This window comes from Mus musculus, chromosome 9 (assembly GCF_000001635.26).
Source record: "Mus musculus strain C57BL/6J chromosome 9, GRCm38.p6 C57BL/6J".
Lineage (NCBI taxonomy): Eukaryota > Metazoa > Chordata > Mammalia > Rodentia > Muridae > Mus > Mus musculus.
The window spans coordinates 29,033,597-29,061,487 of NC_000075.6; the positions used below are offsets into that span (position 1 = coordinate 29,033,597).

The 27,891-nt window shown below is 42.3% G+C and overlaps 1 protein-coding gene and 1 long non-coding RNA gene across 10 annotated transcripts in view; one reads left to right on the forward strand and one right to left on the reverse strand.

The window, feature by feature from the left end:
- Ntm (neurotrimin) overlaps nt 1–27,891 on the reverse strand; it is a 968,521-nt gene that overhangs the window by 38,848 nt on the left and 901,782 nt on the right. The gene's annotated exons all lie outside the window — the stretch shown is intronic.
- The window catches only part of Gm15520, a 56,398-nt gene continuing 30,405 nt past the window's right edge, over nt 1,899–27,891 (forward strand). The window contains exons 1-2 of one of the 2 annotated variants that reach the window (XR_003948299.1): nt 1,899–3,335; nt 6,601–26,595. This is a non-coding gene — a long non-coding RNA (predicted gene 15520). Of the gene's footprint in view, nt 26,596–27,891 lie in introns of both variants that reach the window. The other variant, XR_003948298.1, reaches the window with a different exon arrangement.

Here is a 27,891-nt window from a genome sequence, read left to right on the forward strand (position 1 = left end):
ATGCCAGTAAACAGCATTTCTCCATGATGCTTCATTTGCTACCCTCAGGTTCCTGCCCTGTTTGAGTTACTGCTTTGGCTTTCCTTCATGGTGGACTGTAAGCTGGGAGATAAACCCTTTCTCAGCCAGTTGCTTTTGGTAAGCATGCTTTATCACAGCAACAGTAAAACAAAGAAAATGATCAAAATACATTCCATCAAATTTTCAAAGAATTTATATGTGTGATTTATGGTTCACTCATCCTTTAAGTAAATTGAGTTTTCTGTGTACTGAAAAGCTCATTATTCTCCCATGAACTTGGGATGTTTCGATGCACACCATCTTGGCTGATAAGTGTCTTGGATCTATGCTCCAGTAAGAATCATATTCTCTATTAGATGCTTTTCATAGTTTCATTGTCGTCTGTCCCTAAACTGGATGGTGGAAATCATTTTCTTCAATCCCAGAGAAATACCATCTCTGGGTTTTATGTCTGGCGAATGCCAGAAGAAGAGATTTTATTTCATAACTCATGTATCATAATGTATCATAGCTAAGATTTTGATTTTAGTTATTCTCATCCATAGAATATATATATATATATATGTATATATATATATATATATATATATATATATATATATATATATATATACCTGAATGACACAGATGTTAATTGAGTCAATAGACCAAATTATTCCTCAGGATTCTTAGGAGATAGTAAAACCCAAACACATCCTCAGCTCATATTTTTTCTTTCATTGACATGCATCTACATACTTTTTGGTACCTGAGTACGGAGCCTGAAATGTAAGCTTACAAAATAATACATCTATCTGAAATTTGACTCTTTAGAGGCTGTTCGGTCTCCTTGATCCCTCTGCAAAGCCTTTATAATGGTTTGTTTTTTTCCATAAAAATCACATTTTTTCTTGCTCTCCAGAATTTGCAGAACTTCAGCCTTGAATTGCATGACAGTTCATGGGTCCCTTGCTCAGTCACGTGCACAACCAGGGTGACACACAAGCCCAGTGTAGAATGAGAGACTTCTGCTTTAAGGCTTTTATGGGCCAATGCAACCAAACAGAACACCTGGATTGTGAGGCTGGTGTACCCCTCCACTACTCATTTGCTACAATATGAAAGACAAGCATTTGGAAATCATGGCCACACTCCATTCCCCAAGCTCACAACTCTGATTACGAGCTTCATTATTCCACCATTAATTGTGAATGAGAAAACTCAGCGAGCTCTGCATCTAACAGCAGCCTTCCTAAGCAGCTCCAGAAATTGCTGAGACAGCCCTGATAAGGTAGATGGTAGAAGCTGATGAGGATTGCACAGCATATGTCTGTCACTGACAGCCTGAGGGATCTGGAAAGTCTGGACATCAGTTAAAAGAAAAGTGTGTGCTAATGAAGAAAAGGAAGGAGGAGGCTCTGCAGGGAATGGAATGTTCATGGTCAAGCCTAGCAAGAGCCAGAGCACAGTACCAAAGAAGAAAAGCATCATCTCCCAGAAAGGTTAGTAGCAGAGGCTAAAGGACAAGATCAGTGTGAACTTCCAGGAGACACATGAACAAGCAGAGCTTTCTAAGTGGGATGGGTCCTTGTAGTTTGGGTTTTCAGTGTAGACACTAAAAACAGAGTCAGGTGGATCTAACATTGTGAGGAGCTCACCTATACATTGATGCTGTTTCCTGCTCCTGATTCTATTACACTAGAGGGCAATAAAATCAAGTAGCTATTCTGATAAACAAAATTACCTTTATGAAATTCAACCATCCCTTAGCCATGGCACTGAGCGTCAGCCCTTGAGTTCTTAAGATATTGAAACAGAGTAAGACAACAGAGTAGAGAGACAAGAAGGGCAAGCAGGCCCTACAGGTTCACTGAGGGGCCAGGGTGGTGGTACAGAGTGAATGGGTACATAAATAAATCTATGTTGTTCCCTGTGATGGCCCTAAATCTTGTTCATTCAAACATTCTTTAAAAAAAAAATTACCATTGCAGCTGACAAACAGCAATGACTTGCATGTCCATAGCTTGAAGAGTTTAAACTTTATGCAGGCATGCTGGCATTTTGGGTAAGCTACTTATCTTATGGTCTCTTCAAAGTTGGAAAGAAACACTATCCTCTGGGAAGTTTATGAAGCAGCCTAAACATTTCAAGTAGATGCGGTTCTCTAAATTGTTCTCCACTGTGTGGTTATCAGAAGTTATTGTTTCTCAAGAATCAGAAATTCAAACTGAATGCAGGGTGGTCAGCTAACAGCTAGCAGCCAAGCCTCCCAGTTGTGACTGTCAGTGGGTCTTTTTTGCAGCTGGAATTTCTTAGCCTGTATGTCTGGGAGGCTCTACCTGTCCCTGAAGCCATCCAGAACACAGCTTCATTTCTCTCATGAAACATCTGGAATAAGCCCGTATGGTTACATTAACAAGATGACTATCTACACAAGAGACAAGGACTGTGCTTGGAATGGTAAGTCTCTGAGGAACAGGATACATCTGTCAAGGATCAGACGGAGGCAGACGACTTGAGGAGCCTGGCAGCAAACAGAGCTAGAGAAAAACTTGTGAAGGTGGGAGGGGTGAATAAATGGACTCTCTCATGTCCTTTGGTGACAAGGGCTAAACCTGTTTGTCAAACCTGCTGCCTGGGGAAGATCTATAAATGTGCTTTGAAAAAAAAAAAAAGCAGAGGGAGTGGCGTGGTTGCTATGGTTACCCCTAGAGCATTCCAGGCCTGAGGAGGGAAGAGTAAGTTCTTGATAGAGGAGCCAGCTTGGGCGAAGGCTAGGAGAAAGGACAGATAGGAAGAGTCAGCCAGACTACAGCATCCTTGTTCCTATTCCCTTGAGATGAAATAGACAATTCAAAACTGAAAAGGAGCCACTAGAAGAGGTACAGAGCACCTGGGGCAGAGTTGCTGTCCCACATTCTGGTGACACCACGGTAGCAAAGAGGCTGCGAAGTGTAGACATGTCAGATTTGTTCTCAGTCCATGGCATCAAGCAGTTCTGGAAAGGGGAAGGGGCAGGCTCTAATCCACTAAACCCCGGATAGCCTGAGGGGACACTAGTGAGTGCCTCTGAGGCAGGAGGAATGAGGTGCATAGGGCACTCAGAGGCAAACTAAAGAGACTAAAGAGACAAACTCTAGGGGGAGCACTGCCCTGGATTCCAGTATTGTGCCTGCTTTCCAGCCTAGGCTTCCTGCATAGGAGCAGGTCTTACCCCACTCCTCCTTTGCTTTGCAGTCCTGGGTTACTACTGCTTCCTTAGTCCAAGTCTGATGACCCTAGTGTGGTGGAGCCACCTGTGGAGGGAGACTGCCAACAAGTGAGGCTGAGTCAAGGTAGGCTAGATTTGCATTGGAAAGCCGGAGGGGTCAAGGGGCAGTGATAAATGCTACAGGCATAGTCTGATGCCATTCTCCCCACCTTCTGATGGAATCCTAACCTTCAGCACTTCCATGTGGGATTTATGGAAACAGAAGTTAGCAGAGCTAATTAAGTTTACAATGAGACTACTGGGGTGGACCTTAATCTAATATGGCTAGTGTCGTTCTAAGAAGAAAATTTCGGCACAGACACCAGGAAGGGAATCAACTGGAGAAATAGGGCAAAGATGACTACTTGTATAGGGTGCAGTGCAAATCAATTCTACTGGGCAAAGATGGCTACTTGTATAGGGTGCAGTGCAAATCAATTCTACTAACACCTTCACCTTGCACATTTAGCCTCTGAAAAGCTAAGACAATAATCCTTGTTATTTAAGCCATACAGGCTGGGGCAATTTGTTAGAACACCGGCAGAGTGAATATACTATGTGTGGATCTGCTCTTCCCCAAGGTGAAGAGAAAACCAATAGAAGAAGACAGATGCTTTTCAGGGCTTACTGTGTGCTAACTATTTCACATTCATGGTTTTACTAACAGTGAAGTTATCCTTTATAAGAGAAGGACCGTAAGACTTTAGCCCCACCTCTGGAGGCAATGGGCAGATCTGCCATCCAGCCCTTGTCTGCACAGGGTGATAAGCCAGAGCTTCCCCTGGGCTGGGTGTCTGCCCCCAGAACAGAGGGAGGGTGAAGAGCTCAGGAAAAAAAGGACAGCAGAGGAATGGGGTGGCCAGTGTGCTTCAGGATGCTGACAGAAAGGGGGCTGGCCACGGGCTCAGGAAAAGAGCAGACCATTACATCTGCAGCAATCATTTTTGGCAGGAAAATTTCCACTTTCTCAGAAGCCCCTCATTTTACAGGAAAGGTCCATGTTTGTCTTGCCCATCTTGGCCTCCTTTTTCAGCCTGTTTCCCTAAAAGCACTGTCAGTCTTGAGACTTAGAGCGATGTGCTTTGAAGAGGAACCGAGAGGAGATTCAGTAACAGCAAAATGTCTGTTTGCTTTTTTTTTTAATCGTAAATTCATCCTCCAGGAATATAACCATGATGCAAAATATTTTTAAATGCCTAATTATCCATCCAAATTCACACTCCATCATTAATAGGTACCATCTTTGCTCATCTTCCTGAACTTGTTAATCTCTGATCAGGATGCTGATGTAATTAATTTTTAAATCTTCTCTCTCTCTCCCTCTCCCTTCTCTCTCTCTCTCTCTCTCTCTCTCTCTCTCTCTCTCTCTCTCTCTCTCTCTCTCTCTCTCTCTCTCTCTCTCTCTCTCTCTCTCTCTCTCTCTGTGGTGCTGGAATCAAACCCAGGGCATCCTGCATCGTAAATCATTAATGTATCACTGAGCTACATTTCCGGCTCCTAATTGTATTTGGTGTTAAAAATGATCTAGCATTTTGTTAGAATCCCAGGGATGCCTAAACTAGATCATGACTTTGCTCTCCTAGAGAAATTTAAGAATTAAGAATTTTAGGAAAGTTTAGGTCTGGAATGTGACTGAGTTTTTTTTTTTTTTTTTTTTTTTTTTTTTTAGTAGTTCCCTAGCATCCCTAGCAGTCACGACTTTTATTAAGTCCAGTTGAAACTAATAATGTCCCACTGTTTTGCAACAATGAGGCATCTCTCACAACATGAAATGCACAAGACTAAAGTTCAAGACAGAGGCTCTCTCTGTTCAGGAACATGTGCTTGGGTGATGTGGTCTGAGGTTGCAACCTGAAGATTTCTAATGATCAACACTAAACATACATGCAATGCGTCTTTGTGTGAAGTTGGAAATAAGAACAATTTACGACTTTTTTTAGGTTACCTAGTAGCTTCCATACACAAGCTGTTCTTCATACAGCCCTAGCTCAGCCACTCTGATGACAGGAAAATTTCTGGGGAATATTTCATGAAGATTTTTAAAATGTTTACGACAATGCAAATATTGATGTCTCAGCCCAGTCAATATTACAATTTATTGTCCTTCAATATAAACAGTGAGCCAGACTCCCTATTGGTCACTATTTGAACTCAGGTAAATAAATCTTTATACTGACTTCAGCAGATGTCAATATCTACTTATTCCAGATAAGTAAAAGTAAAAACAGGAAGCATTATTTATTTTTTTGAAGTAAAATAGCAACTAGTTAAATAAAGGCCCTGCGGCATTTCTGGAATATCAATATGAAGTTACTTTTGGCAATAAAACATAACAACATTATAAGATGTGTGTTGAAAGCACATTGTTTGAAATTTTGGAAGTAGAACTTAATAAAAAATAAATTTTGTCTATGTTTTAATATCGCAATACTTTTTTTAGACTTGAAAGAATTCTCAGATTTTATGTTCTTCTCACCCTGTAAGAAGTTAATTTTTGATGTTATCCATAACTTCAGGAATTCGCAAGACCATATTTCCTGCCAGCTTTTAGATTATCTGATTAACCTTCCCTCTGAACCTAAAAGAAAAACCTGTCTGTATTTGACCTGTGTATGAAGTGAAGTCTTTCTGCCTGATCATGCTTTGGTCTGTACATTGCAGAGCATTGGATGTCTATATTTCTAAATATGTGCATGTAGACTGTATGTCTGTCGACAAAAAAGATTCTCCCAAAGTCATCGCTCCGTGGCTGAGAAAAGGCACCAACCCTCTGTTAGGTCACAATGCAGTTTCAGAAGTGAACAAATGTTCTCTGCTATGTCCACCCATGTACACGTAAAATTCACATTATACAGATGCACTATTTTTCTTGTGGGAGATAAATAAATCCCTGTTTATATGTACAGAATATGTTTGCCTCAAAATTGTCATATGTTGGCCTTAAGATGATACTACAGAAAGGAAAGTGGCCATGGTACTTAGGATCACAATCTGCCTTGTACTCCTTAGGTGTGTGATATGAATTATTAATTGGTACTTGGACATGGTGGATTGACAGGCTATTTGACCAATGGCTCAGGGTCTGGGTACCCACTGACTATTCCCAGGGTCTCATTTATAGCTGTTGCCTGGATGCGGTTACTGAACGCTGATGATCAGTGTTGATGTGGCAATTTATGCGTCAGATAGGCTTAAAGGAAGATTTATTCCTATTATAAATATGTCCACAAAGTGATAGGGACTAAAAGAAGAAAATGAATATGAGGCTTTTAAAAAAATATGAAAGCTGCTAATGGCGAGAGAATGTCATTTGGCTCAAGTGGCTTTGTTTTCTTTTTTTAACCCTTAAGGCTGAGGTGCCCAGAAACTCTGTCCTGGGCAGTGACAGTGGCTTCGTGAAATGGCTGTATGAGCAGACCATGCTGTGGCTTTGAGAGCCGGGTGGGATCCACATCCGCAGATGTACACTGAAGTGGAAGTGATCTGGAAGGTAAGGCCATGAAATGGCACTGAAGGCCTCCCTTGTATGCACTGCAGGATCTCAGGCTGATGCCACCAGGGCTGAGCACAGCTGATGCTCTCAGTGCATGCCTGACGGACAGTTCTGGGCTTTAATGATGCTGTATTATGATTTTTCCCTTGGGGATTCTGACATGAAAAGCTTTTAAGGTAAATCAGCAAGCGCTCTTAATACTGAGCCATTTTGCTAGCACAGTTAAGGACTTTTTTTTTTTTTTTTTTTTGGTGACCATCAGTCTGCAGAAAGTTATGTAACAACTCTCTCTTTTAAAAAAGAGTATTTTTTTTTGTCTGTGTGTGGCTGTATACACATGAGAGCAGGTGCTCATGGAAGCCAGAGGCATGGGTTCTCCTGGAACTGGAGTCACAGGCAATTGTGAGTGGATGCGCTCATAACTGCTAAACCAGCTCTCCAGTGCCAGTAGAACAATTCTTATGGCACAACTCTGTAACTGTTGCTATTGTGTCGCAGTGTTATATTTTATATTGGAAACAATGCAGTCCATTTAGTCTAGCAGGCTACAGATTGGGTGTTTATTTGCTCCAGTAGATATGTAAATGTGTGTAGGAAAAAAGGCAGTTTCTGGTCAGAGGCAACATTGCCATGAGACTTTGAAAGGCCAAATACAAATAAATAGCCTGCAAGCAAAGAGGGCAGGCAGTTCTGGGAAGGATACTAGCATATGCAGAAGCTCAGGGGAACAAAGGAATACCTTGTTTTATGAGATGTTTGTGAGTAGTGATTGAGTAGGCAGTAGTGGACTTGACATGGGGTAAGGACACATGGGGGGTGGCCTGAGTGGGACAAGCACATGGCTTTAAGACATCCCTAAGGAGCATTGGGAGTGGTCTCAATCAATTAAGGGAGGACCATAAACAACTGCATATTACAGAAAATGGCTTCTGGAGGCAGAACAAAAAGTAAGATGAGAAAGAGCAAGCCTGAGAAAAAACATGTATAAGAGACATGGTTCAATGGGAGCAAAGGGTAAAATATCTTGCATGGTAGAAGTGTGTCAAAAGGAATTAAGCAAGAGAGATCAAACTATTGAATAAAAATGTGGAAGAATTACTTCACAGAAAAATATGAGAAATAATTAACTTTCAGATTTCTGTTTAGGAGAGCTGAAAGTAGGTGATACTGCCAAAGAATATGGAGTATGAAAAGAATGCGATACAGAGGCCACTGGGAAAATGACTTCCATCTGGATGCTGAGAGTCTAATATGAGATGTAGGGCAAGTGAGAGGGAAGGCCAGGTACAAACGACCTGGGCTTGCCCACCACTTGTTTGTTACACCTGATATTTTGAAAGCTTAGATGACATGAAAGGAGAGGGTGTGGCCTGAAACAAGGATTCAGGTCACAGTCATCTAGGTGTGATTAGCATCCAGGCAATAAATAAAGAGCCCAAACTCAGGTTAAGAAGGAAATAATAAAGATGGTGAAGTATAAAATAACAGTAAGAGCGTACATAAGACAGCATTGTCTGGTGATATCTGACAGGCCTCCCGTTGTGATGAGGACTCTGGGGCACCTGGGCTCTGGTAGTTTTCCTTTGTGCCTCAGAACACAGCCACCTTCTTCTGAGGAAGCCCAAGTGAAGTTTGTAGAGAGCCCTTACAGAGAGACCACATGGCGGAGTTCTGGCTGACTAACAGAGGCTTTAATCAGCTAACACGAGACCGGGAAGTATGAAGATACCTCTAGATAATTGTTACTTGGACCTGCAAAGTTGTCCTTAAGGCTTTTGTTCTTCCCAGCAGAGGATTCACACCCTCGATGTTTACTTCAGATCTCCCACCTCAAGTGTCTAGATATTATTTAATGACAAGTTTACATCACCAGCCTCAGGTGTGTGGGCGTCATTCAGAGATAGCACTGGCTAAGTTTAACAGAAGTCAGACAAGTGGGTAGTAATTCTCGAGAACTGACAGCATCCTGGAAACAACAGAAGATAAGTGCTGAACCAATGAAGATGCTGAAGTATCTGTGTCCTGGGGAAGGTTGGAAGGCCATGGCACAACACATGCTCCCTGGATCTAAACAGAAAATGTGGCCACTGGACGTTGAAACCATGAAAACCAATGGCAAAACCACAAGTATATGTCATTTTCTCTGAAATTATTTCAGAAAATATCTCCACAATTAATTATGTTTACATCAACAAATCAAACTGTGGGTTATGAGGTTATGTGAGTAACTGAATGTGGAGTCATAAAGAATGTAGCATCAGTAGAAACTTTCTAAGCCTACAATGACCACAGATTGCTTCAAGCCAAATACTCAGTGAGTCTGAGGTGTTTCTGGAGGGCCTTGCCCATGGTGCATCACTGGACTTCACTGAAGTCTTGTCTCTGAACATATAACATCTGCACTTTGCACTGCCTATGCTGGCGTGGTACACAGCACCATGATTTAAAAAAAAATGACTATACAGTGCAGGCAGATGAGATTTTTGTTAGGAATATGAGGCTGGCTTGATATCTGAAATAAAAGTTCATGTAAGGTAATGTTTCAACCCAATAAAGAAAAACACCTCTTGGGTGGTGATCACACACAAATTTAATTCCAGCACTTAGAAGACAGAGGCTGGCAGATCTCTGAATTTGAGGTCTATGGAGTGCATTCAAAACCTGTCTTGAAATAAAACAAAACAAAACAAAACAAAAATCAACAAACCAATCAACTGCCCAAACAAACAAATGATGAAATGATCATCTCAATAGATGAAGGGTGTTAATGAATACTGTGGTATAATAAGACACTTAATAAGGATGAGACAGTAGGCAGTTTCTTCTGTCATCATGAAACAAGCTTTCACACAAAGCAGAAAGAAGAGATGGAGGTCTACTCTCAACCATCTCTATTCAACATTGTATTGCTGGTTCTAGTTAGAGCAAGTAGGTAAGAAAAATGGAACAAAACAAATAAGAAAACAAAACAAAAGGCACACCAGATGGGAAAGAGGAAGTAAAACCCACCACTGTTGACAGATGGCATGATTTATGCATAAAGAATCCACTTAAGCACTGTTTAGAGTAGTAGATTAGTTTAGCAATATTTCATGATACAAATGAATATACCTATGGCATTTGCATTTTGGTATACTTTTGGTAAAGAATGTGAAAATGGCATTAAAGAAAATGAAATACTTGGATAAACTGAAAAAATTGTGAAGTTCTATCCTGAAACTGTAAAGTGCTCTGGAAGGTTGTGGAAGGATATCTAGATACCTGGGAAACTATCGCACATCCGGGAGCAGAAGGTCTGATGCTGTTGAAATAGCAATGTTCTCCAAACTGACTCTAATTCAGTGTGATTGCCATGAAACTTCCAGGTGTATACTTTGCTAAAATTGACAGACACGGTCTAACAATAATCTAAAACAGTTTTGAAAGTGAAGAACCAACCTGGAAGTTTCATATTTTCAAATTGTAAATCTTTACCAAAAGGCTAAGGAAATTACTATGACATTAACTATTCAAGCCATTTGTAGTCTACTCCACATTTTGGATCTGTTGATTCAGACAAGAATATCAGGATAAGTCAAAGGGAAATGAATACTCTCTTGGGATTATATAGTTGTGAGCAAACTAGACACTCACCTGCTAAAGAAAGTTGTAACTTACCATAAGTACATACAAAGTTAACAGAAATGAAAGAAAGCAAGAGAAAATCTTCATGGCCTTGTGATCATAGCTAAGAAAGCACAAACAACAGAAGAAAAGTAAACTCAGTAATGTTCAACCAAATGCCAAATGTCACCATCAAGAAAGGAAAATGACAACTCACAGAAAAGGAGAAAATATTTGCAAAAGATACATTTGATGGGGGAATTCCATGTAGGAGAGAAGAACTTTTACTGAGAAAAGACAACACAGTTAATATCGAAAAATTCTAAATAAGACATTTTTGCAACAAAGTATAAATGGCCATTAAGCACATCAGAAATGCTCATATCACTGGGCAACAGAGAAATTCAAATCATAGCTGCATTGAGAGAATACTTCATACTCACTGTAAAGGCTATAATCACAAAGATAAATAATAGCAAGTGTTTGATTGGACATTGAAATACTGGAACTGTGATATGTTGCAGAGAGAATTAAAATAAAAATGTGGTTTGGCAAGCAGTCTGGTAGCTTTTCAAAGGATTAAGAGTCATTACCATACAGCCAAGTGATTTCATCCTAGGTATATAACCAATATAAACAAGAATATACACCACAGAAACACACAATAAGAGACGTAACAGCCCCCAAAGGGAAACAACCCAAGTGTCCACTATCTGATGAATGGCCAAGCAAAATGTTGGCCATCTACATAGTAATCTACATGGAACTATTATTCAACCACAAAAGGAACAAAGTATTGATACATGTGGCAACATGAATAAACCTTGAAAACATGCTAAGTCATCAAAAGCGTGTTAAAAGACTACAAGCTCTGTGGTGGTATTGATACAAAATATCCTAAATGGGCAGTTCTATAGGGATGGAAATTATAGTAGTTGTTTCCTTGCTCTCAGGGAGAAGAAGCGATTGTGAGTTAAAAGGAGGGGGTTTGGGGGAGAAGGAAGTATGGTGCCCAGAGCCTACTGGTTCACTGCAGGCTGATAAAACTCCTCTAGAAATGACTGTGCTGGACAAATGGCTGTCAGTTGTACAGCTCTGTAAACAGGCCCTGAGCCATGGGCTCTTTGTTTGTAGTGGGTGAGCTTCAAACAAGTTGCCTGTATCTCGGACGGCTGCTCCTCAGGCTTATTGACTGTCTTTGTTCCATTTAACTTGCTTAAGTATAACACTAGAGACAGACACAGTTCCAAAGGGTAGGGGCGTAGAGAAGATGAAAAGCTCCTACTATTCTGTGTGGTGAAAGCGGCCACTCACCTGTTCAAACTATTAAATTCTGCCTTATATTGTAAAATGTAATTCACACTTACCACTTGATCTGATATGGCCATTCAAGCCAAAGATTAAAAAAGACATATATCATAGAATTGCATGTGCACACATGTCCATGACAAAACTATTCTTAAGAACCCAGAACTAGAAATCATATAAATGGCCTTATATAAATGTGTGCACACATACATACCAAAAAAAAAATGTTATGCTTCCAGGCATGGTGGGGCATATCTGTAGTTCCAGCAATCTGGGAGGCTAAGATGGGAAGATTGTGAGCTTGGAGACAGTTTGAGTTTGAAAGAGGGACAATGTCTAAAATAAATTCTGGGCATGGTACAGGATGCCTGAAATCCCAGCCAGAGCTTAAGATTCAGAGGCCGGATGGTTACTGTGCATTTCGGCCAGCCAGAGCGACACAGTTAGACTAGCCTCAGAAAAAAGGGGGCATAAATACTTGAAAATTTAAAACAAATACATAAGGAATAGTATACATTATTATAATGTAGAGTACAAGTTACATCATAGATAAGCCCACCTACAGAAAGAGGCCTCCGCTTGAAGAATAATGTATGAGTGAAACACAATGTAAAATATCTTGTTTAACTTATAGAAATCACAATGTCCCTTTCTTGGCTCCGGGTGCTGGGAAGGGGAGAACCTGTGAACAGAATTAAAGGGATGGCCTCACTAGCTGAAAAGCTTTTATAGCTAGATTCAGGTGGTGGTTACATGACTATATACAATTTCTCAAAAGCCATCAACCTTAACATGTTTGAATTTCTTTGTATGTAAATTATAGCTTCATGAAGTTGATTTATAAAAAGAAAAAAAAAGAAGAAGAAAGTAGCTTGATGGAGTAAATGGCATAGCTGGAGACAGTTTATAGGGCTGGATCCTGATTGATGGGATTTCACGATTCTTAAATTGCTGGCTTCCCAGGCCCCTCCAATCACACAATGACTGTGCTTTCTGACCCTCCACTCTGCGCAGCCTTGTGATTCTCAGGACTGTCACTTCTGATGCAGACAACACAAAATTGGAAGTTAGGGATTCCAGCCCTGACTGTATCATTTTGGGCTATGCAATTTTGATATAAACCCAGGCCTATAACTACATAAAACCTCTGTTACTGTCTGTGTATCACATGGGATTGTTGCTGCAGTGTTTTGTTAAGTAGCACAGCCATCTCTCAGGAGGTACTTGCACATTTTTCGGTGGGATAGATGACAAAGTGAACCAGTTAGGAAGAAGAGCGCCCTGTTTATTAGTGTCTGCTGCCCAGTTCATTCAAGAAGAAATGGGACAATTTGACTTCATTTGTTAGTTCCTTTTTAAAGGTCCTTGGATCTGGAGAGATGGCTCAATGGTTAAGAGCATCTTTCAGAGGACTTGGGCTCAGTTCCTATATGGCACCTCCATACCATTTGTAAGTCCAGTTCCAGGGGATTTGATGCTGTATCCTGGCCTCCCTGGGTACTAGGAAGGCATGTGGTACATACACATGCATGCAGGCAATTCGCTTAAAATAAATAAATGAATCTAAAATATATATAATACAACAGTGATGCCTACACTGAACAGTTGAGCTTCCGGGTTAAGATGAGGCAATATGGTGTGAGTCTCGGGTACAACAGAACATTCAGCACACAGGTTTCCTGCCTGTTATTCATACAAGACTTAGAGCAGACACTACAAGCAGTAAAACTCATAAGTGTTAAGAACTTCGGATTGCAGAAGTTTACCTTATAAGACACCTACATTTAAGCAAGTCTCTGAGCTGCACGTAGGTGGAAGGCAAAGGGCTTGAACCACACCTGCTCTACACATGCAGCTCCTGTGCCGCACAGGCACAAGATAAACAAAAGCAGGCGTTTGGATAAAAATAGGAAACAGCCAGCAAGGATTGAATGGGGACTTGGGTGTGAATTTGAAATTCATTGGTATATCTAAATAAAGATGTGGGGGGCTAGGGAGAGGGCACAGTCAGCACAATGCTTCCTACACAAGCATGAGGGACTGAAGTCAGATCCTTAGCCTTCGTGGGCACACAGAGCAGGAAACCTCTGCTGCACCAGCAGCAATGGGAGACCAGATGGGTGGCTGGCTCTCACTGCTCAGCTAATAGCGTCATATCCATGACCTCTAAGTCCAAAGAAGAAAGTATCTCAAAATGAAAGGTAGCAAGCAAATGGGGTCAACCTCTGGACCCCACATGCACGTGTGTGTGTGTGTGTGTGTGTGTGTATAATCTGCACATACATGTGTCCACATCCATACACCACTATGTGTAAACATATCACACATGCGCACACACACACACACACACACAGAGAGAGAGAGAGAGTTTAGAGAGTCTGTGCAAATCCCAGGAGATTCAGAGAGTCATGGGACCAAAGGACAAGAACCATATAGATCTAAATGATTGCATGTCTTCCAGTGGCTTTACAATATTTCAGCTGTGTCTGTAAATGGCCAACTGCAATATTTTACACCACGTTATTCAAATTAATTGATTCTGTGCTCCTGGATTGTACTTGTACTCTTTCATCTCCTGGATCTTTGCAATAAGACTAAATGAGCCTTCACAGGGAAACGCACTTTGATCTAGTTACGCCAGGGGAGGGAAGCCCAGGATGTGCATTCGAGATGGTGCTTGGCCTTATTACAAGGTAATCAAAAGAAAATGAGGACAAATGGCAGGTGCCCCTCCCACGGTTCCTCTGTGTTACCTGAGCCTCAGTCCTAACTGTTTCCATCACACCTTCCCCAACAACAACAGACAGCTCTGTTTGTACTTTTTATAGAGATCATTTGGTTTCAAATGAAACATTTATAGTCAGAGTCTCTTGATGGGCCACCTCTGACTCAGAAGTTAACTGAATTATTTAACCAGTAAATGCATGTAGTTCAACACAGGTAGACCAAACCCGTGTACACACACATGAAACTCTTCTCTGAGTCACTCTTCCCACCTAATCCTAAATTTCTGGAAGCATAACCGTTCTTTGTCTGTAGCAAAAATTACAAATCTAGGGCGCCTGATACTTAGCACCATGCCTAAGCAGCTATAAAACCTCCTTCAAATCACATAATCTTGCTTGCTCTCGAGGTCTCTATCATTAAAACTTCTATCACACAACTCTCTCAGAGGAAGAGATTAAAGGCTTCTCTCCATTACGAATTGCCTGAGTCTGACTCTGAACTTGGTGATCATCATGTAACTGGGTGGGGGAGGGGCTGAGTGCCACCCCTACTCTTGGTTGCTTTAATGCTTCATAGTTTCAGTAACCTCAGCAAGGCTTCACTCTGCTCTGAAGACTCTGCAGAAAGACGCATCTTCTCTGTTACTAGACTTTCTTAAGGACAGCTGCTCATAAGACTGGGTAAACCCATCCTGGCAAGCATTCAATTCACAGTCTCCAGGGGTGGCTCACCAGAAGAGCCTAGAGATGGGGAGGAACTGTTGTCCCTCTTTCCATTGTCAGCTGGTTTAAAGGAGAGGTGCTCAGTTGTTCTCTTGAGTCAGCCCAGAATCCAAATCTCCATGTGTGTTTCTGTGAACCTAGAACCATGGGCGTAACATGGTCCAGTGTCTGCACTTCTTCTTACTTGAGAGTTTCCTTGTACTTCCCTGCCGGGATGGAAGTCCAGGAGATGGATAGCATCATGGCTGAATGTTCTGTTTTCTAGAGTACTGATTGCTCAGCAGTCAGTATCTTCCATCAGTGGTGACCAGCTGCAGCAGAAACCCATAGGTGCGACTTGAATTTCATCTCTGTCACTGGATGGGTGCTCCTTTGCGGTTTGTATTTAATCTTGCATTTTCTTCTTTGCAAGTAAATAGGAGAGTGTTGTGGCATATACCTCACTCGAGTTCTTACTACCACTGAATGAGTTAATACCTAAGAAACATAGAAATTGTGGCTGATGCTCATGTAGAGTCTTTCAGTGGACAGTGTCTTTATCACCACCACCACTGTTGACATCGTGGTCACGTCATCATCATAGTCATCGTCATCGTCATTGCCATCACCATCATCACCATCACCATCTTCTATTCCAACTGTGTTTTCTGTCCGCTGTCATACTTCTGGTTTTAGCCCAGCTTTTCCTCGGAAGTATGATACTAACTTCCTGACAATATATTCCCTTTAACTTGTTAAAGTTAGTGTTGGATTTTTGTAAAAGAGAAAAATCAAATGTAGCTACCGGCATGGGTTGCAAGTGGCAATGGGGAATCTGAGTGTTGCCGGGAACAAAAGGAGAGCAGACCTGGCGTCATTCTCTCTGGGCTAGGCTAGAACTATGATCTGCCAGAGTAGTTAAGTAAGTTATTAGAGGTCACACAGCTGAAAAACCAAGAGCCTGAAGTGAAAGCTGGATTTGTCCGTGAAAGCCATGGTCCTCCAACCAGACCAAAGATTTTGGAATCTACTTTAAAAAAAAAAAGTCTCACCCTTCTTGTTGGCTATGTTTACAATGTCTGAAATACACATTCTAATGAATTCCCATACAAAGGATAGAATGAAGTGTAGAGACTGGTGTCGCAGCATTGACAGGAATCACTGGTCATAGTCACTGAGGGACTAGTAGACCCTCAGTTCACACTAGAGGTAATAAACTTGAGATATCAGAATCTTCTTTCTGCTCCCCCTCTCCCTTCACCATCCTCTGCCTCCTTCTCCTTTCTCTTCCTGTCTGTGAGGTTTCAATTTTAACTCTGGGCACATCACTCAGTTTCTCAATCTGTAGTCAGATAAGCACAGAACTGCTTGGACTTCAGTGGTTTGAGAAGTTTCTCTTACTGTTGTCCCATCTGTCTACTTTCTGCTTCTTAGCTAGCCACTTGGGCAGTGTGTGTAAAGCCCCTGATAGCCAGCACTGTCATCTATCCTGCAGGTGAAACAGCTCAGTAACATGAGTATCAGGATGAGTGATGCCAAGCAGGACCTGGGTCAAACATACTGAACACAGGACAGTTTGAAGACCACACACCCAACTCTGCCTCACCTGTGATCTGATGACTAATGGGAACTTTGTACAACAGGCTGTCATGGATACTGGGGCAATGTTAGGGACCCAGGATCTCAGTCCTAAAGAGATTCTCCTGTCCTACAGGGGTGGCAACAAAAGAAACCCAGATAAGAACCATGTAAGCAGCTGTGTAAGGTTGCCATTGGCAGTTCTACCTAGTGGATACGTTGCAAAAGCTGTGTAATTAGATAATAAAGCTGAAAACACTCAGCAAGTAAATGTGGTATATAAATAGAAGATACTACTGCCTTCAGGTGTAACAGCTTCGTATTTAGACACATTCTTTTTTATATCTTGACTTTATGTTTTAAGGAATTCAAGATGGCTTTAAAAATACAAAATTCTGTGTGTGAGTGAATGAGTGAGTGTGTGTGTGTGTGTGTGTGTGTGTGTGTGTGTGTGTGTGTGTGCTCACACGAGTGCATGTAAGCCTTCCTACGCAAATCAGGAAATGATGAAGCCATAAAGAAAAAGATTGGCAGATTTTATTACAGACAAATCAAAACTGTTGTATGACAAATGGTGTTGTGAAATAAGCTAAAATCAGGAGCCAGACTGGGACAGACATGTGCAGCTGTTTATAACAAAGGGTTAATGTCTATAATACAAACAACATTTGCACAAATCAATTTTAAAAGCAATAAACAACTCAGTAGAAAAATAGATGAAGAACACAGGCAAACAATTCACAGAAGACATGCAAACATCTAATAAAATTATGAAATATGAAAATATGCAGAATTACTTCCCTTGGTAACTCCAATATGAAAATAAAAAGAGGTTTACCTTCTAACATATCATGCTGGGAGAAATATAAAGTGTTGGGAGTGTCTGCTATTGGGGGTCAGTGGAAAGACCATGCTTCTCTGCACTGGTGAGATCATTAATTGGTGTCCCCATTTAAAGGGCAATTTGACTAGCAATATATACATTTAAAGTCAATGGGCTCCTTGAACAAGCAGTGTCCTGTCATAATTCACCTTATAGAAGTGTATCTTGTACAGAAACACACAAACATTTGTATTTGTGAGGTGACTCTAAAAACTCTTTGGAAGAGTAAACTATTATAAAGCCCCAGGGATCACAAAGTTAAATACATTTTTTTAAATGGTCCTATCATTTAAAAGATCTATTTGTTTGTTTCTTTGGTTTTTTTTTAATTTTATATGTATGAGTGTTTGCCTGCATGTATCTATGCACACCACGTTAGAGCCTAATGACTAGAGAGGTCAGAACAGGGCATTGGATTTGTCTGAAACTGAACTTGATGGTTGAAGTAAGCTTCCATGTCTGTACTGGGAATGAAACACTGGCTCTCTGCATGAATATATCAAGTACTCTTAATCACTGCATTATATATGCACAAGTATAAAAGTGTACAGAAAATTTTGAAAGAACATATATCAAACTAAGTAGAAGTTAATGGGAGCTATTGAGTTAAAAACATTAATAAATATAGGCTAAACACCATATTAGCTACAATAGACAGCATGGAGAAACTGGTACTGAGAATGGGATGGGATACTGTAATAGATATCTAAAGTTGTGGAGTGGCTTTAGAACATGGTAATGGTTAAAAGCTGTAAGAATTGAGGTGAATGTCCAAAGATGCTACTATTAAAGCAGAGGAATACAGTTGTGGCGAGGGCTCAGGGAAGAGCAGTGCTGAGGAGAAGCCTCCATACTTCAGGTACACATAAATACTACATATAAGATGTGGAGGATGCAGAATGGTCAAGGTTAATCTAGTGGTGACCTCTTAGGTAGAAACGGGGAGCATGTAGGGAACTGGATGAAAGGCAACCCTGGTTATAGTATGGGAAAGAACTTGGCTGAATTTTGTTCACCATCTAATATTTTGTAGAGGGCAGAATTTGTGAATGATCGGAAAAAAAGTTAGAACTTTTGGATTTCACAAGATGTGGTGATAGAGCTACTCAGGGGTAGATGCGAACTGCCCTTCAGATGGGGAAAGATGTCCTGGAAGCTGTTTCAGAGGTCAGGTTTGACTCCTTAGATACAATCTGGAGTGAGTCCAGCCCTAGAAAGCCAGAAAGTGTTGCAGTTGTGGTTCTTCAGGGTCTTGTGATACTACCTGTTCCCCAAAGAGTTATGGCAGCAGGAAGATGGGGATCTAAGAGGAAGACAAGGGATAAAATACAAGAGGATCATCACTCTGTCCAAAGGATCCTTGGAGTGTGCCTTGTGGTGTGTCCTTGCTCCTTCTCCTTGCAGAAAGGCACTATCTGTTGCATACAGCCCTTGTCTGCATCACCATTTCACCTTGGAAACAGAACTTGCTTGTTTGCTTTTGGTAAGGCCACAGGTGCAAAGCAGGATTACCTCAGGAGTCAGATCAGTGTTCATCTCTCACCTACACTTGGTGAGATATCGCCTTTAGGTGATACAAAGGTGAAACGTGGGGCTTTAGGCTTCAGAGTTCAACCTTTGATAGGGGCTTTGAGGTGGAATGCATATTTTTACACATGAGAAAAACATGAAAAACTGGACACCTAGAGACAATATGCTATAGGCTAAATGTTTCTTGGATAAATTTCCATGATGAACCCTCTATCTCATTACAATGGTAGAAGGGGGGGGGGGGGCTCAGGAGACAATTGGTTTATGAGAGAGAAGCTCTCCAGAAATCAAAAGAAGTAGGTGTGGAGTGATATGCTCTTACAGTTTGAAGATGCTGAATCAGCTGGTAACTTGGTCTTGACTTGTCTGTCCTCTAGAACTAGGAAAAATTATTCTTCATTGAGACATGTCAGTCTACAACAGCGATTCTAAACCCAAAAGTTGCAACCCCTTTGGGAGTTGAAGAACCACATCACAGGGGACACATATCGGATCTCCTTCAGACCAGCTAGTCATATTACAATTTGAAATAGTAGCAAAATTACATTCATGAAGTAGCAATGAAATAGTTTTATGGTTGTGGGCTACCACAACATGAGGAACTCCATCAAAGCTAAGGCTGTGAAGCCCTGGTCTATGCTATTTGGGGTAAGAGTGAACATAACATGGAAGTCACCTCTCATGGAGCTTACACATAATTGTGCTGAAACAAGAAGTAAGCACACAGTATGTAGAGCCCTGTATGTTTAACGGCAAAGAATAATAAAAGTGAGAGGTAAATTTTGGGGGGTGAAGATTGAATCAGTACAGGAACCTTGAAGGTCACTGAAGTGCATTTGCATAGACATCTAACAACAATCAGCAAATGGCCCTAGTGTGAGCTAGGGGAAGAGTGTTCTAAGATATAAGAGGGAATGCAGAGACCCTGAGACAAGATATCCCAGGAAATGTCCCATTTCTTGAGCAAAGTGTTCAAAGGAAAGTTCTGAAGGAAAAGAACATTTTTCTGAATGAGGTGGAAAGTGTGCCAGGAATTTATGCGAGAGAATGAATGGCAGCTTGAAGAAGGCCACTCTAGGATCCTGTCTCTAGAATGCTGTTCTGTGAATAGGTTTAAGCAGGGTTATGGTGTAGTAAGATGAAATTAGGTTAGTAGGCCATCACAAAAATCTAGGCAAGTCAGCCAAGTGGCTTGGAACAGTTATTCATCTCTTTGCAGTCTGTTTTTCTTTTTCCATTGTTCTGTAGGATCCATTGCAGGCCATGTCTCTGTGTTTTTGCCACACAAAATCAGATCTCTCTGGTAGACTAAAGACAGCACGTTAATCAACTCTGATGGAGTTTGGGCAGAGAAAAACTCTGGACCAGCATCAGAAGCAGCTTCTAGGAGAGACAGACAGGGTTCAGGTACAAATAACACCGCTAGGAAGGGAATCTCACATCACCATGCTCTTTTGGATGAAGTCTCAAAAAGGGGTAGGGGAATTTCTTGCTTAAAAATATAAGCAAATAAGAAGGGCAGGGTTTGTGAAGTGGGAGGAGCTTCTGGTTGGGGTCACTGGACACCAGAGAACCTGGGCATCTTGCAGACATGAAGTCTGGGAATTGAAGTACAAGGTGAGAGCCTTGGTGTAGCACTGGGCAGCTGTTGCTTCCTGGAGCCTTCACTGTAGGTATGCAGAGACATCCTAAGGGGGTGACACACAGAGAGAGGAGTATGACATGGGACCTGGGTGGATATTAGTTTTAAGAAGTAGGAAGTTGAATGAGGAATCACCAGCAAACAGCTCTGTGAGGCTGTGGATGCGATTGGAACCCTGGGAACAGGAAAAGAGCAGAATTCCCAGGTGTCCTATCTCTAGGGCAGCACCTAAAGACTCTCTGCCTATAGGGTTCCCTCCAGATCTAGAACAGGACAGAACCATGAAGTAACAAGCAGAATTTTCATCTCCTGTGACTGTTGTTGGCTTAGATTTGGAGGAAGCCTAGCAGTTTGGAATACCCTCCATCCTCCAGGAGCCTCACTAATGGGCACTTCACATTAGCATCTGCGTGCTTGTTTCAACCTGCCACCTGCCTCAGCTTCAAGTGCTTCCCATTTGAAGTTCCTGGAAATTTCCCCCACTCTGACTAGTAAAACATGATCTGTGTGCTTCCTCCCTTCCTCCACTCATAATATTTATACTCATTTGTCTTATTGAAATCTATCTTCCCTTTTCTGTTGAGACGGTTTGACTGGCAGGTCTTAGTCTCCTGCAGCTGAAACCCTTCTATTCTCTAGACAATGAGGTACAAGCGCTCTGTCTTCTATTGTGCTCAGTGGCCTTCTCTTCCCCCATCTTCAATCTTAAAAGGCATGTCTCAGAAGCCTCCATCTTAAATGAGGGCCTGGAATATGGACAATTGAACCAGCAATTCTGCATTTAACCAGTTGTGACCAAATGAAGTAAACATTCTGGATATCCTCTCTCCCAGATGCCTGTGCTGGGAATCTGCCCCAGCTTTCACAGTATAGTAAGTACTGGGAAAGGAAGGAGGAAACTGTACCTGCTGATGTAATAAGGCCTCCACTTCAGTCCATGCCAGAAATGTCACATCAGTCTTCTTGGTGCACTCTGCACTTTCTAAGGGTGGGGATTGTGCCCACATTAATTTTAGGGATGAGGAAATTGGAGCTCAGAAAGATGCAGTAATAATATGGGATTGCTCTCAAGAGCCCTTTAAAAGGGTTGACAGGGAAGTAAAGCCAACTGTGGACTTTCAGAAGAGGAATGTCTCTTTCCTTCTGTGGAAAGTTGACCTTTTCTGCAGATGGACTGGAAAGGACTGTGACTTCAAGTACCAGGTCACCCTATAGGACATGAGTGTCCCATCTCTCCTTTAGCTGTCATAGTTAAGAGTGTGTTGTTGAATGAGTGAGGCCAACTCTGGCCGAGTTCTTCACTTTTAAGCATGTTCATGTCTTACATGGTTTCGCAGTATCAGTGGCAAGTGGCTCACTGTCTGCTTCTCCTGGAGAATGGGCCTCAGAGTGGTGCTCAGGAGAAAACAACCCAGGCTCCATAAACCACTTTCTAAACCAGGCTGAGGCTGATGACTTAATGGGTTTGGGGCACATTTGAACAGACGGTCCCCTGGTGTTCTATTGCCAACACCTCAAAACTCAGCTGTGTGTCAGGTCCTGCCCTGGAGACAAGCCTTCCCCATCTGGTGACCCTCTTCTGCTATGGATCCTCAGCCAAAACTAGTCAGTTTGGCCAGATTGTGAATAAAATCATCTTTGAAATATTTTAAAATCTAGTGGTGCATACTACAGAAAAACCAAGCTTGTTCTGACTTCTCTGGCTCACTACTACCAAGTACAATACCCATGACCCCTCAAGGACATCATTCTATAACTTCAAAGAGTATCATCCAGATTTTGAAGTACCTTTGTTCAAATTAAGCTCTAGAACTTTCTTTAGAAAACAAACAAAGAAGTGCATTGCATGGTAGTACTTAGTTGGCAAAAACGCTTTAGGGAGTCCATTATCATATGAAACACACTCCCCAGCTTCTAACCCTGCCTCTGCCAATAACAAGTTCTATGACTTGTAGAAGTTCACTAATATCCACGAACTTGTGTTCTTTCATCTTTAAAATTTTAATTTGATTCACCTATGGATTCCTGTGGTAATGAGAGATTCCACAATGAGGAGAAATGGAAGAGAGTCAAAGGGGGGAGAGAGAGAAATGTAGGGGGGCACTTAACCCAGGTCTTAAGTTTGAGTTTAGGGCCACTTTTAGTTTTGTGCTCATCAGAATCAATGAATTCGTGACTTGATGCTCTTTCCCATACTGATTTCCAGTTCTCAAAATGTCCTGCTTTCTTGGGGCACACCTCCTTTCTCCTCCACGGCAATTTCCTTGCACACACTGGTCCTACTCACAGCTTTCAAGATTCAGCACCCACACAGGCCTGATTTGTACCTGATTCAGAGCAATGGCAGTTTCTGGTCTGCCATGGCTCACTCTCCCATTTCCTCTGAGTATCTCCTAAGCTTGTTCACTCCCCTCTGTCCCCTGCTAAAGTCTGAGCTCTGGAATTGAAGTCTCTTTACAATCTTACTCCATCAAAACTTCTGCTTATTAGAGATGGCAACTATTTGATAGGCGTGATTGTTCTAGAACAATCACCTATGGGGTCAGAGGTTTTTTTCCCTGATAGATAAAATATACTCAGCGCCATTTGCCTCTCGCCAGCTTTTCCACTTAATGGCGATTCTTGCAGAGTATGGCAGCTTGTGAGGGAGTCAGTGTTACAGTAAATTCACAGAGATGGTTGCAAATCAAAGCCATTAAATTACAGACCATCTACACACAGAGAAAACAAGGAGTGAAGCACAGGAAAGGCTTCTGAACAAAAGCCTTGCCTGTTTCCTGATCGGACGCTTTGAGGGCATTCAGCTGAGCACTTGGCTTGGCTGTCAAGGCTCAAAAAGTGACTGTCACTATCACCCAGATGAAAACTCGCTCACCACCCTGATGAGCCTGTGGGGTTTATTTGACAGAGCCATAAGCATTATTCCTTCCCGTGTGCTGCCCTTGTGTCTAGGCAGAAAGGAAGTGGCAAAAAAAAGTTCCTTTTAGATGGAGCTTCAGACTTTTTTTTTCTCTTTTAGCCAATGATGATTGAAAGACAGTCAAGTTATATGAACTCAAACACTTAGGAAATATGCAGTCAGAGCCTTGGGATAGAACAGGGCTGTACTTACTGTCCGAGGGCTTACTCAGTTTTGAGGGCGTCAAAAGACTCGCTTGTGACACATTCTATTTGGGATGTATCAGCAGTCTAGGAACAAACCTGAAACCTTATGTGACATTGAAACAACCCCTGGAAGATGAACAGGAAACTTACCAGCCAATTAAGCCAATGCCCACTGTATTTTATCTAAACCTATCTCTGAACTTGGGGAAAATGCATGATAATTAAGTGTAGTCACCCCAGTGATGGTTGTTCAGGAGCCAGAGAAGATTAGCTCAGATGAGGACAGATCACAGAGAATGTGCCCTTCTGTCTTATGAGTTTTCTGCCTGATGAAATAACCCAGCCAAGCATCTCCACATCCCAGAGCATCAGGCTGAGAGCTCTTGCCTGGGTTCCGATTAGCAATGGCTCATGGATCGGATCGTCCCCTCCTGGAAGATGGAGTCCTGCTGTCCCCAGCCAGGCTCTGCCTGAGAAGATCTGTACTAGAAATACCTGAGCAGCTGTCCCTGAGTTCCTGCTGTCACAAAGTACAAATGCATCTGTGAGTAAGGCTCCACAGCTAACCCACTGTAAATGCCAGCTCCATTAGTGTGTCAGGTGAGCAATCTATTAGGAAATCTAACGCCCCTCCCTCATTATAGGAAAACAGATGAGCTGTGCCTCGAAGGGGGGCAGGGGTATGCACAGGAGTTCTTTCTTTCTTTGTTTTGTTGTTGTCGTTGTTTTGTTTTTGTTTTTTCAAGACAGAATTTCTCTGTGCAACAGCCCTTGCTTTTCTAGAACTTGCTTTGAAGACCAAGCTATCCTCAAACTCACAGAGATCCACCTGCCTCTGCCTCCTATGTGCTGAGATTAAAGGGAGTGGGCTGTGGAGTTACAGGGATGGTGCTTTGAATCCTCGCTGTTACAATACAAATGGGAGATCCGAACATCTGCTTTGAAAGTTTGGAGACACCTGACATGAAAAGTAAGCAAAAGTAATTCCTAACTCACAGCAATCAGAAGAGTGGACAAGGTCAAAGGTGAAGAAGATAAACCAGAAGTAGCCCAAAGTGAAGATATACTTATGTTTATTCCCACACTTTTGGTACAGCTAGCCTCGCCCCAAGTCCCTAGGTAGCTCTGTTTGGCAGGGTGAGGACCGGACCTAAGCATCTCCATAGTTTGCCTTCAGTTCTCAACAGGATGCTCTCATGCCCAGCTACCTTGCTTAGTTCCCGCCTTCTGGACATGCCTTGCCTGTCAGGATATTTCCAAGATTCTCAGAGTCCTTCCCTCTAAGCACCCTACTTCTTTATCTTCCCAGGAGGGCTTGAGGATACAGCCCAACCTTGGAGCAACTCAGACCCACCACAAGTACTTTTTGTTATTGCCTTCTTGCAAGGTGAGAGAGGACAACGTCTCAGAATGAAAGATTCTCCTCCATGCCCTCTCGCAGCAGAGGCCCTAATTCATTTTTCATGGCCCCTTGCAGTGACAAAAGCCGCTGCCTTCTCTCTTGTAAGCGTGCTCCATGCAATAAGTCAAAGCTGATGTGCATTTTCCCCCTGGGTACCAGAGCGCACTTTGATTTAATTTGCCCTGTTGTTTGGCACGGAGCCTTTGCCAGCGAGTTTCTTCTCAGACCTGGGGAAGCAGGCCCTGACAGCGATGGGGTGCAGTGACAGATGGGGTTCAGTGGGTAGTGTTTAAATAATTTGCTACAATGATAAAGGAAATGCTGTATAGTGACAGATGTTCCTGCAAACAGGCAGTTGGATAGACACACACACATCCTGTTTGGGAGAGCTGGGAGCACAAGACAACATGCTCCCACAGAGACAGACCCACTCTTCATGAGTTAGAATGGATGGGGTCACAGGAGAACTACAGGGTCCCTCAGAGGTGGTGGGGCTGGTGAACCCGGCTCAGCCTCTCCTAAACAGTCATTGAAAATCATCTGCAAGGCACTGACATGATAGCTCCATTCTCTGCTTATGCCACTTTCACAGTGTCCATCTCATAACAAGTCTGCTTTCCATATAGGTGAGGCCAAAACCTAGAAGGAGTCAGGCTGGACCTCACCATGAGGTGATGCAGCCAGGGAACCCCTTTCAGGAGCTGTTGTGTGCTGTTTAAACTGTAGACCCACCAAAGTATAAGCTAAATAAAACTTTCATTATAAAGTTTAGATCCTAGGCCTCTTATATTTCGTTAGAATAACAGAAAGTGGTATAGTGCATTTAGAGAAGATGTCCCAAACAAGAGAGTGAGAGAGTACATTGTGACAATGAAGGGGTGCTGGCAGAAGTATGAGGTGGCTGGTAAACAGATGTGTTTCCTACATGGTTCTAAACCCAGCTGAGAAGATGAACCATCATCAGGGTATGTGTATGCATCATAGATGCCCAGCACAGGGGGTGACTGGTTTGTTTCTGTTCCTGGGATGATGATGTGTTTCTGACTATTCTCACGTTTCTCTTCACATTACTTCTGTGGTCATCAGAGGAGAGGACCAAGCGCTGGACAGTGTCAGTTACCTACTTCTGATGCTGCGGTCATAATGACAGATGAACTGTCATTGTGGCATCTTCCAAAACAAAGGGTTGGATGAGTGGAAGAACTGTAGCAAGATCCGATTGTGCAACAAGCTGGAGTCTCTGGGTGTGGCAGGAGAAGATCATCTCAGCCGGTGGTTTCTGAGAGCTACATGTACTTACTCAGACGTGTGGGAATCCACCTTTGCCCTTGAGAAACTATGCACAGATATGGGGTATGGACAGCAAAGAGAAGGTAGGGAAAGCTCACTGTGCTCATCTGTCTGCTTTCTTCTTATTCTTCAGGCATTTGTTTAAGCAGATTTGGGTGCGCAATGCATTTCAGAGAGAATGATGGAGGCACTGTAAGAAGACCCACAAGGAAGGCATTTACTAGGAAAGGACTGAGAGGGCAGCAGAGGAGGGAAGGGTGTGGCCTGGATGTCAGCACCCCAGTGAGAAGGCATAGCTGAGAAGGCAGTGGAGCAAAGACAAATGAGCTGTCTCCCAGCCAAGACTCAGAAGCCGAACCTTGAAGGTGACTCAGGTGGGATGGCAGAGAAGAGGAGCCACACCGGAGCCCAGTCTGTTTGCCGGCTTACCTGTTGCGAATTGAACAGCTGTGGCTCTCACCACCCCCTTCCCCGACTGGGCAGTATACTTCCTTCTGAAAGGTGAACCCAGATTTGCCTCTTGGCATTTTCCGGATTTTGTTTTACAGCTAATCAAACAAACATTAACCACCTGGGAACCCAGAAGCTGAGTTCCCAGAGCAGGCAAGTGACACCTTGACCTTTTGAGGGTACAGATGGAACACTGTCAGAGCCACTTCTGCAAGAAGCATTTAAAGGACTTAATCAGTCTTTTTTAAAAAAAAATCAGTCTGAGACTCGAGATCAACATGCTATTATGTGAGAAGAAAAACTGAAGAGGAGATACGGCTAAAGTACAGGGATGGGGCAGAAAAGAACTGAGATAGGGAACAAAAGACTACAGCCAATCCTCTTACCACTACTATGTGCTTCAGCAAGTATCAGAAACATCAGCTCAGCCTCTCATTCCAGGAGAGGTTAAAGGTTATGTTAGTGGTTCTCAACAAAGTATATTATCCTGTAGGGGACATTTGCCACTACAGTGACATGCTCTTAGCTATCCCAGTTTAGAAAGTGAGTATTAATGCCACCTGTTGAGCTGAGACAAGGATCCTGGGAAACATCCTACAGGATATAGATGAGGTCCTAGTTCACAAAGTCCACAATGCCTGGAGAATCTCATGAGAACCATCGGATTAATGACCCGAAAAGAATCTCATCCACATTCAGGACAAAGATTGCTTTAGACTCCACTGTGCCATCAGCCATCCCAGTCTCTTTGGACATGTGTTGCTCTGTTTCCCAACCTTAAGAAAAACAGTGATCTGGGTTAGAGGGGATAAAGAGGCTTCCCAACAAACCACAGGGGAATTAGATGTGAAGGGGGTGTTAGAAGTGAAAAAATATATAAAGAAGACAAAGAAAATCAGAACAGAATGGTCAAAGGAAAGATGGAAGTA